At 39.6% G+C, this 9,375-nt stretch overlaps 1 long non-coding RNA gene across 1 annotated transcript; it reads right to left on the bottom strand.

The window, feature by feature from the left end:
- Window positions 1–1,215: 1,215 nt before the first annotated feature.
- On the bottom strand, window positions 1,216–1,974 carry LOC115355789 (uncharacterized). The gene is made up of 3 exons (XR_003927913.1): window positions 1,895–1,974; window positions 1,768–1,796; window positions 1,216–1,285 (listed from the first exon to the last, which is right to left on the bottom strand). It is a non-coding gene; the product is annotated as an uncharacterized LOC115355789 (long non-coding RNA).
- Between the last annotated feature and the right edge of the window lie 7,401 nt (window positions 1,975–9,375).

Below are 9,375 nucleotides of genomic sequence, written 5' to 3'. Positions count from 1 at the left end.
TTATTATTATTATTATTATTATTATTATTATTATTATTTATCTCTTAATTTTCAAATAGTCTGTCAAGTCTAAACTATAATGCCAAAGTTTCATGAGAGATGAGCAGAGACCAAAGTGACATCTTCAAATTGCAAACCCTCAAAAATGTTTAACACAAAATACAACAAAACACACAGCTCACCTTTGCTTTTCTGGCTTTCTTGCTCTTTTTCTCGGAGTGAGCGATGGAGGCGTAGGTAAGAGCATCTGGATCAGCCTGCATGGTGAAAACAACATGATCAATATTTTTTTTTCTGATTCTGATGATGGGTCAGAAGTGACTGTCTCTGCTATTCTATTCTATTTATATCTATTTTATTAACATATTACCTCTTCCAAGGAGTTTATGCTTTCATCCCAATGAGTTAATTTATCTGTCAGTAAATCTCCCTCAAAAACATAAGAGTAAGTAAGTAAGTAAGTACACTTTATTAATCCCACAAGGGGAAATTCCAATTTAAGTTACATCCCGTCCAAGAGACACAAAAAAGACATGACAATACAGGGTTACAGGATCAGGAGAGGATTTACATGAAATCAAGTTGGAAAAAAAAAAAATAATAATAATAATTAGATTTCAGTTGTAATCCAGCTCCAGGGTTTTAGCCATTAGATGAACATCATTATTTTATTTGCACAGTAAGGCTGTGTTTTATGCAGGTAAGTTTAGGAAAACAACTGCAAACAAAATGCAAATGCTCTGCAAAAAAAGTCTCCATTTTTACAAGGCAGCCTTATATTCAGTGCGTAAATCTTGTTTTTCTTCAAGCAAGGTAAAACACATGTACCAGTGGGATGATAATCCAGAAACAGTAGGATGAAATCATCCCACTGAAAGTAAACCTCGTCTCCAGTACCTGCAGTACCCATTCCTCTCCAGGAGGGGGTGCTGTTTTTTTTCCCAACTGGGAACGAGTAAAAATATTTTGAAACTAGGCAGAACAAAGCAGACCAGTCCCTAGGATAAAGAAAATGACACTTCATTCAATAAATTTGTGGAAACAAGTGTGATCATCTCATCTAACCAGCAGCTTTTTGTCCTTAGAAGAAGGTCAAAAAGAAGTAGACAAGGAAAAACAAGATCTTATTTCTGAAGATGAGACTGAGTTGGTAAGAAGGCGTGTGTTCACAGTATCTACTATATGTAGTGGAGGAGAGTGCAGTGTGTGATCTCACCTTGTCCTGACTGTCTGCTGGTCCAGACTGCTTCACTCCTCCTTCAGCATCACTGATTAAGGTCAGACCCTGGACAGACACAGTACACTTTAAACAATTAAATAACTGAGGCAAAGTCAACGTTTGAGCCACTAGATGCCAGTAAAGTGTTTTTTTCCCCTTGTTTTGGGCAACTAGCATTTCTTCTCCCTTTAATGGACATTTAAAATTAGATATACAGTGTAAAAGCTTTCCATGTGTCCCATCCATACACTCTACATTATTTACTGAAATTGTCATCACCATTCTGATGTTTTTTAATGTCTTGTCTGCTCTATATGTTACTTTTTTTGTGTGAACAAAAGGATTGAAGCTGCACAAACGCATAAAAGGATTCCCTTTACTTTTGCTGCTGTAACAACTTGAGGATTGATAAAGTTTTATCTTATTTTCTGCTCCTCTCATAAAAAATCACGCCCATTGCAGTGAAAGAAAGCCACAAATGCAGCACAGCTATGTTGCTGCAGCTGTGTAGACCTAAAGTCATGATTAAAGAACATTTTAAAACTCACCACGTTGTCTTCTGTTGCTGTTTTGTTCCCTGAAAAAACAAAACAAAAGGGATAGTCGAGGTCAGCTTCCACAAAGACAGTGTGTGTTTATGAATGTGATAAACTTTTCATCCATGTACATTCTCACCTTTAGCTCTCTTACAGTATACGATGAGCACAGCCACAGTTATTAAAAGAGCTGCTGAAACCACACCCACTGCGATGAATGGAGCTTGAGAGAGATTGAAAAAGTTAAAAAACATTCAGGCAGCTGAGCAGAAAAGCACCAAACACTAAAAAACATTTACACTGAAACATTTAACTGTAATGTGGAACTGAACCACAAGAACTACAAGGAACCTATTTAGAAATATTCTTTATTCAAACAGTATTTACGAATGCAGGGTTTAAATAGTTTTTGCGATAAGTGTTATACTACCTTTCGTGGGAGCTGTGTTGAAGACATATGTTGGAGTAGGATATCCATAGCATCAGAGAATATAAAATTTAAAAAAAAAAAAAAAAAAAAAAAAGATTTTAATTCATTGATTAGATTTATTCATATGATTATATTTCATACTGAAATGCAGATTTTTGATAGAGAGGCTTTTGAGAAGCTCAGTGATGGTGAATCCTTTTGTTTTGGTTGTAAAGCAAAGTCAGTTAAAGCCACAGAGGTTTTATAATGCAGATTAGTCAAAGCTTACAATGAAAGATGCTATTTGTGAATTATTTTGACTGATGCTGGTCAGTTCAGAGAATTTTCCCTCTCACAGCCAAATATCAGAGCAAACACAAATTCTATCACCAAATCTGAGCAACAGAGCAGGAGAGAAACAGAGAGAGAGGCTGGACTGTGGAAATATGGAAGAAAGTCAGTACCTGTGTCTTTTGTCTTCTCTGATATTTTCAGTGTTGTTGATGGTGTTGTTGTTGTTGTCATTGTTTTTGATGTTGATGTTGCTGTTGTTGTCACTGTAGACACTGTTGATGTTGCCGGTGTAGTAGCTTTTTCACCAGGACAAATAAAATAACAAAACCCAAAATAATACAGGGTCAGTGGTCATACGCAAGAACTGAACAATGGAATAATATTTTGCATAAGCCTAGTCACTAAGAGAAGTAAACCAACATTTGAAATTTCCATATGATTAGACTTCAAATCAAAATCGCAATTTTTTAAAAAAAAATCATCACATTGTCAGAGGTTCCTCACCTGAGGACAGAGGGGTGAAGTCAAACGTCTGCACTTTTCCTGTGCGATCAGAAACTTGACACTTCAGTCTCTCTTTGTCACAGTGATTCTTCTGAAGGGTCACAGTGGTGTCGCAGGGAGACGCTGATATTTGAATGTCACTGGAACTTTGATCCAACCTTTCCTCCCCACACAGCCACGTCACCGTCTGTTCACACTGTTCATATGTGGACACAGAGCACTGCAACTTCAGCTGATGGTTCTGCTGCTGTTCAGTCACTGGAGAAGATGGAGAGATTGGGAGAGGAAGACAGTGACAGAGGAAAATTAACTACATTACTCTAATCACTACTATAATGTTTACTTTAGTGTTCTGATTAGTTTGAGCTGAACAGGTTATAATGGAAATACTCACTCTGTATAAGAAACAGATCAACCGCAGCATATGAAGGTTGTTTTTGTCCTGATATAAACTGTTGACAGTAGTAACGACCAACATCCTCAGCTGTGACTTTCTTTATAACCAGAGAACAGTCCGCTGTAACACTCAGTCTGGCTGCGTTAGCTTGGGCAAACTCATTTTGTGAAATCTTCCCATGGGCAACCAGCTCTTTTGCTGAGATCTTTTTGACATGATGAACGTTCCAGGTGGTATACTGACATTCATCCTGACTGGATATCAAACTGCCACAAGGCAGAGAGACTTCAGCTCCATCTCTGACATAGAAGGAGGGGACATCTTGTCCAGTGACTGGTGGGGAGAAAACGATGAGAAAAAAAATAATGAACTGAATCAAAATAGAAACATGGCTGGGTTGCTTTATTGATGTTTAAATAGCAATTCATTCACATGGAAAATGTAATATGCTTTATATGTAAAAGAGAAAAATATTGTTCCCACATGTGATCAGTGTCACATCCACACAGCAGCTTCAGTTCTTTTGTTTTTTTCCTCTTCAGGAACATGATGATATATGAAAAACCTGTAACTCCATTTCAGTGGTTTGCTCTCAGAGCCCTGTTTTCATACAGACACATGATGCAAAGTGCAGCCAACAGCTGGAGCATTTTTGAGAGTTTTTTTTTTTTTTTTTTTTTTTTTCAAAAAGCAAATAAAATTAAATGCCACAGAGGTTTCAAAATACAGATTAGTCAAAAGTTAATATGAAGGATGATACAAATCAAATTTACTAATTAAACAAAAGAAACTGTGTCAGCAAAAGAAGAACAAATAGAAAAACTATATGAATTTCTCTCTCAAGACATTTGTGTCCCAACTTTCCTACTTGTGAATTATTTTGACTGACGCTGGTTAGTTCAGAGAATTTTCCCTCTCACAGCCAAATATCAGAGCAAACACAAATTCTACCACCAAATCTGAGCAACAGAGCAGGAGAGAAACAGAGAGAGAGGCTGGACTGTGGAAATATGGAAGAAAGTCAGTACCTGTGTCTTTTTTCGTTGCTGGTATTTTCAAAGTTGTTGATGTGGATGTTGTTGTTGTTGTTGTTGTTGTTGTTGTTGTTGTTGTTGTTGTTGTTGTTGATGATGATGGTGATGTTGCTGGTGTTGTAGCTTTTTCACCGTGACAAATAAAATAACAAAACCCAAAATAATACAGGATCAGTGCTCATATTTATCATAAGTAAGAAATGAACAATGGAATGATCTTTTGCATAGGCCTAGTTACAAACAGATCATCAAGTCAACCAATATCTTAAATTTCCACATGATTAGACTTTGAATTAAAATTGCAGTATTTTTAAAAAAGTCATCACATTGTCAGAGTTTCCTCACCTGAGGACAGAGGGGTGAGGTCTAACGTCTGCACTTTTCCTGTGCGATCAGAAACTTGACACTTCAGTCTCTCTTTGTCACAGTGATTCTTCTGAAGGGTCACAGTGGTGTCGCAGGGAGACGCTGATATTTGAATGTCACTGGAACTTTGATCCAACCTTTCCTCCCCACACAGCCACGTCACCGTCTGTTCACACTGTTCATATGTGGACACAGAGCACTGCAACTTCAGCTGATGGTTGTGCTGCTGTTCAGTCACTGGAGAAGATGGAGAGATTGGGAGAGGAAGACAGTGACAGAGGAAAATTAACTACATTACTGTAATCACTACTATAATGTATACTTGACTGTTCTGATTAGTTTGAGCTGAACAGGTTATAATGGAAATACTCACTCTGTATAAGAGACAGATAAACCGCAGCATCTGAACCTTGTTTTTGTCCTGATTTAAACTGTTGACAGATATAAATACCAACATCCTCAGCTGTGACTTTCTTTATAACCAGAGAACAGTCCGCTGTAACACTCAGTCTGGCTGCGTTAGCTCGGGCAAAATTCCTTTGTGAAATCTCCCCATGGGCAATCAGCTCTTCTCCATAGCTCTTGTTGACATGCTGAACGATCCAGGTGGTATACTGACATTTATGCTGATTGGGTATCAAATTGCCACAAGGCAGAGTGACTTCAGCTCCATCTCTGCCATAGAAGGAGGGGGCAACTTGTCCAGTGACTGCTGTGGAGAAATTTCATGAAAACTAAAAATTTAACAAAAATAGAAAGTAGTTGTCATCAGTTGTAGTCAGCATTATTAAAATAGCACATTTTATACACAGAAAAAATGCATCTTTCTTTACATGAGAAAAACGGTGCATTAAAGGGAGAATGAAATGATTATTGGAGAAATAAAGTAATTACAACAAATGCAATGGCAGACAAAGAATAAAAATAAAAAGCTGACCAGAGCCTCTCTCTTTTCCATCACACAAAAAATGGTAAATTTACAAATGAGCCTGATAAAAATGGCACAAGTTTACCGTGTGTCTGTAATTTAGAATACATAATGCAGCCTCACCTGTGAAGGGAAACAGGAATAACAGAAACAAAGACATTTTAGTCTTTAGTCTTCCTCTCCCTCTTGCTCTCTCACTGTTAACTGTCAAAACCTCTCGGACTAAAACTTCTTAAACATACAGATATTCTTCCTGTCATCAGTGGGCTGTCACTTCCTCATAGCAGCTTCTATGTCTTTTCTTTTTTTCTTCTTTGTGTGTTATTTTCAGTGTGGTGAGTAGAGGAGGAAGCTGTGGTTCAGTGTAGAGAGGCTGACAGGAGCTGCTGATCTGTTTTCAGAAATGATCAATCACAGAGAAGATGTGGACAGACTCAGACCCTCCTTTTTTTTATATTTATTTTTATTGCTTTCATCAAGAGATAATACAAATACCAGCATACTGTATACATTTGTACTCAAAACACAATAAAATTCCTACCAGTAACAGTATTCCTCTACTTCACAAGGTCTTAGACCACACTCACACTCACCCTCATACTCATACCCTTACACATACACCCACACATTTACCCACTTAACGTAAGTACCTTCCTATCCCATAGGTCAGTCCATACATATACCCATCCTCATACTCTCCACACTTCCACTCATCCACATACCATTCAGTTCCACACCTTCACGCAGGGACGGTTTTTGCTACGGGCAGTGTGGGCAACTGCCCAGGGCGCAATCTACTTGGGGGCGCACGAGAAAAAAAAAATCGCCAGTTTTCTAGACTACCGTATTGACCCGCACATGCCATCAGTACCATCAGTCGGCATCAGGCAGGCCGGCGGGCCGGCCGTGGCACCGGCCGGTACCGCGCCCACCCGGTCTGGTCTGCCGGATCTGACAGGTGAGCGGCTTAATGCCGGCCAGTGCCGGCTCGCCTGATGCCGACTGATGCTGCCCCAGTACCGCGCCCGACTGGTGCCGTGGGGGCGGGGGGGTTGGAGTAGTAACATGAAAGGGCGCAAGCCACTAATTTCGCCTAGAGCGGAAACATAGGCAGAACCGCCACTGCCTTCACGTATACCACCCACCCTTCCCCAGACACATAAACAGGTACACACATACTTCCACACACACTTGGTTCCCATTCTTTAGTCATCAAGTCCAGTCATTATTCTTTAGCCAATATGTTTACAAGGCTTCATAGATGTCCCGCCATACTTTACTAAGTTGTTGCCTTTTGTTCTGGTCTTCACACATTGATTTTTCTATGTTTAAATAATATTTCATTAGTCCCTTCCATTCTTGTAGTGACGGGGCCTGTGTATCCTTCCAGTACTTTAAAAGTAATTTTTTATACACCAAAGAGGAGAAAAGGACCTTCCATCCTATAGGGTATTTCAGATTGTCTGTCTTTTGGAAGATACCGTTCAGAGCTGTAAATCTAGTTGGGATTTTACAAGCCTTGGTCATCCATTTTTGAATTTCTAACCAGCCATTATAAACTTTGTCACATTTCCAGAAGGCATGTATTATTGTTTCCTCTTGTGTGCCACATTTTACACAAAGGGGGGAGGAAGAGACATCAAATTTATTTATTTTAGATTTAGTATAGTATATTCTTGTCATAAGCTTGTACTGTATGAGGCGCAAATTCTCACACTCCAGTTGTTTTTGGAGGAGGCTGACATGAAGCTGCATCAGCTAGCTTACTGTGTGTTACATACAGTTTCAGTGGAGTTTTTGTTTGCTACATAACGATGTAGTACCCTGGTACTTTTGGCATAAACAATTAACAGCTGAAAAGCAGCTGACTGAATAATAGCTAAGAAGTTAATGAGATACTATTAAACAAATAAGCACAGTGTCAACATAAACTGTGAGACTTTTCAAAATGGTCTGGTCTTCCTGGTCCTGAGCAGGAAGATGGAGAACAAGTTTCCAGAATCGTGACACTGCTCCTGCTCACTCTCAGCCACATGCTGAAACATTTCCAGAACAAACTCCCTGTATGAACGGGCTTTTACAGACTGAGCAGTGATCGATCTCTGGGTTGGGAACAGATGGAAAAAGTTTGAAATCATCACTAACAGCCTCTTAAACTTTTGTTGCATGGATTTGCTAAAGACTTTTATGTCCTGTCACTGATTAGATACGGCTCAAAGAGAGCTGCAAAGAACAGACTGGATAAGTGAGAAGTGAAGAGTCTCATTACTTACCGACAACACTTTACCTCTTGATGCCCACAGTGAAAATACAATTGCACTGTGATTAAAAATATCCACAGGTACGAAGACATTTTAGCACCTTGAGAGGTGTTAGTTTCTATCATAACTTTGGAGTCATTTTTGCTGAGAGGCACAGGAAGTGTTTTGGTGTGAACGTTGGTTCAGCGGTGAACAGAGGTCTGCTGCTTTGTTCTTCTCATGATGAGAGCATCAGCATCTGAACCACACTGAGACAACAGATACAGCCAGTCGACAGCATTACAAGGAAGGAGACGAGAGGCACATCAGCCTCAGAGAACAGCTGTGGAAAAATAAAATCCATCTCAATTCTCAACAGCTTAGAACATTTAATCTCAAATACAGTGTTAATATCTTGTTTTTCTTCAAACAAGGTAAAAAAAAAAAAAAATCTGTCAGTTGAATGTGATAATCCCTTTTTTTCTCATGCTTTTCAACTTGTCTCCAGAATTTTCTTGAATCAAGTGTCATTTTCTTGATCCCAGTGGCTTGACTGAAAAATTCTGAAGCAAGTGAAACTGCACTGGAAACAACTGGGATGAATGCACCACTTCATGTGGGCCTTGTTGTAATGTTAATTATTCAATATGTGTTGCTTTGTTGTCCCTCATTAGTAAGTGTAGTTCTTGATCATGCATCTAAATTTCTTAGCAGCAGGTAGCAAAGCCATACAGGAAACACAAACAGGGAAAAAGTAACTTTATATTAGTAACAAGTACTTCTCACATTAGTTTTTAAATGTTGTATGTTACAGCCCGGCTCGGGGACTGCAGCTAAGAACGGGAGGGGAGACGAGGTTCGCACGGAAAAACATTTATTTCTACATCCAAAAATAAAGGTATCAGTATCAGTCATCAGTAATGTAGGCGTGTGTGGGTGCATGTGTGAGTGAGTGTGCGTAACAAAAGGAAAAACGGAGACCACAGCTGCGCCGTGGCGTCCTCCTCAGATGGCGTGGATGGAGTGAGAGAGACCCTGCGTTCCAAATCGCATACTCATACTTTTTACTTTTAGTATGTACTGCAGCTGCCCTTACAAAGTATGAGATTTAGTATGAAATATGCACGCGAATGCATACTATTGGGACACACTACATAGCCTACATCATCCCCGAAGTCCGACCCTCTTGCTCACTTCCGTTGTCAAAATGCCGGTGCTGTTTCATACTGCACTGTCGTCTGTCATATTTCTGATCTTCTGTCTTCCTGTCTTTTCTGCTGTCACTGAGCGAGTTTTGTGTGATGTGTATGTTTTGCTGTTGTTCGTATGTGGGCATGGCTTGTACACGCAGCTCAGTCGGTGCGACGTAACGTCCGCTGCACATAGGATTGTGGGTCAGAATGGCCAGAGCAGCATGCTGGAATCCATACTGCGAAATCTGACCGGCT

Source organism: Myripristis murdjan, chromosome 24 (genome assembly GCF_902150065.1).
Source record: "Myripristis murdjan chromosome 24, fMyrMur1.1, whole genome shotgun sequence".
Classification (NCBI taxonomy): domain Eukaryota; kingdom Metazoa; phylum Chordata; class Actinopteri; order Holocentriformes; family Holocentridae; genus Myripristis; species Myripristis murdjan.
The sequence above is the reverse complement of the archived record's forward strand: the minus strand, read 5'-3'. Positions and strand labels throughout refer to the sequence as shown.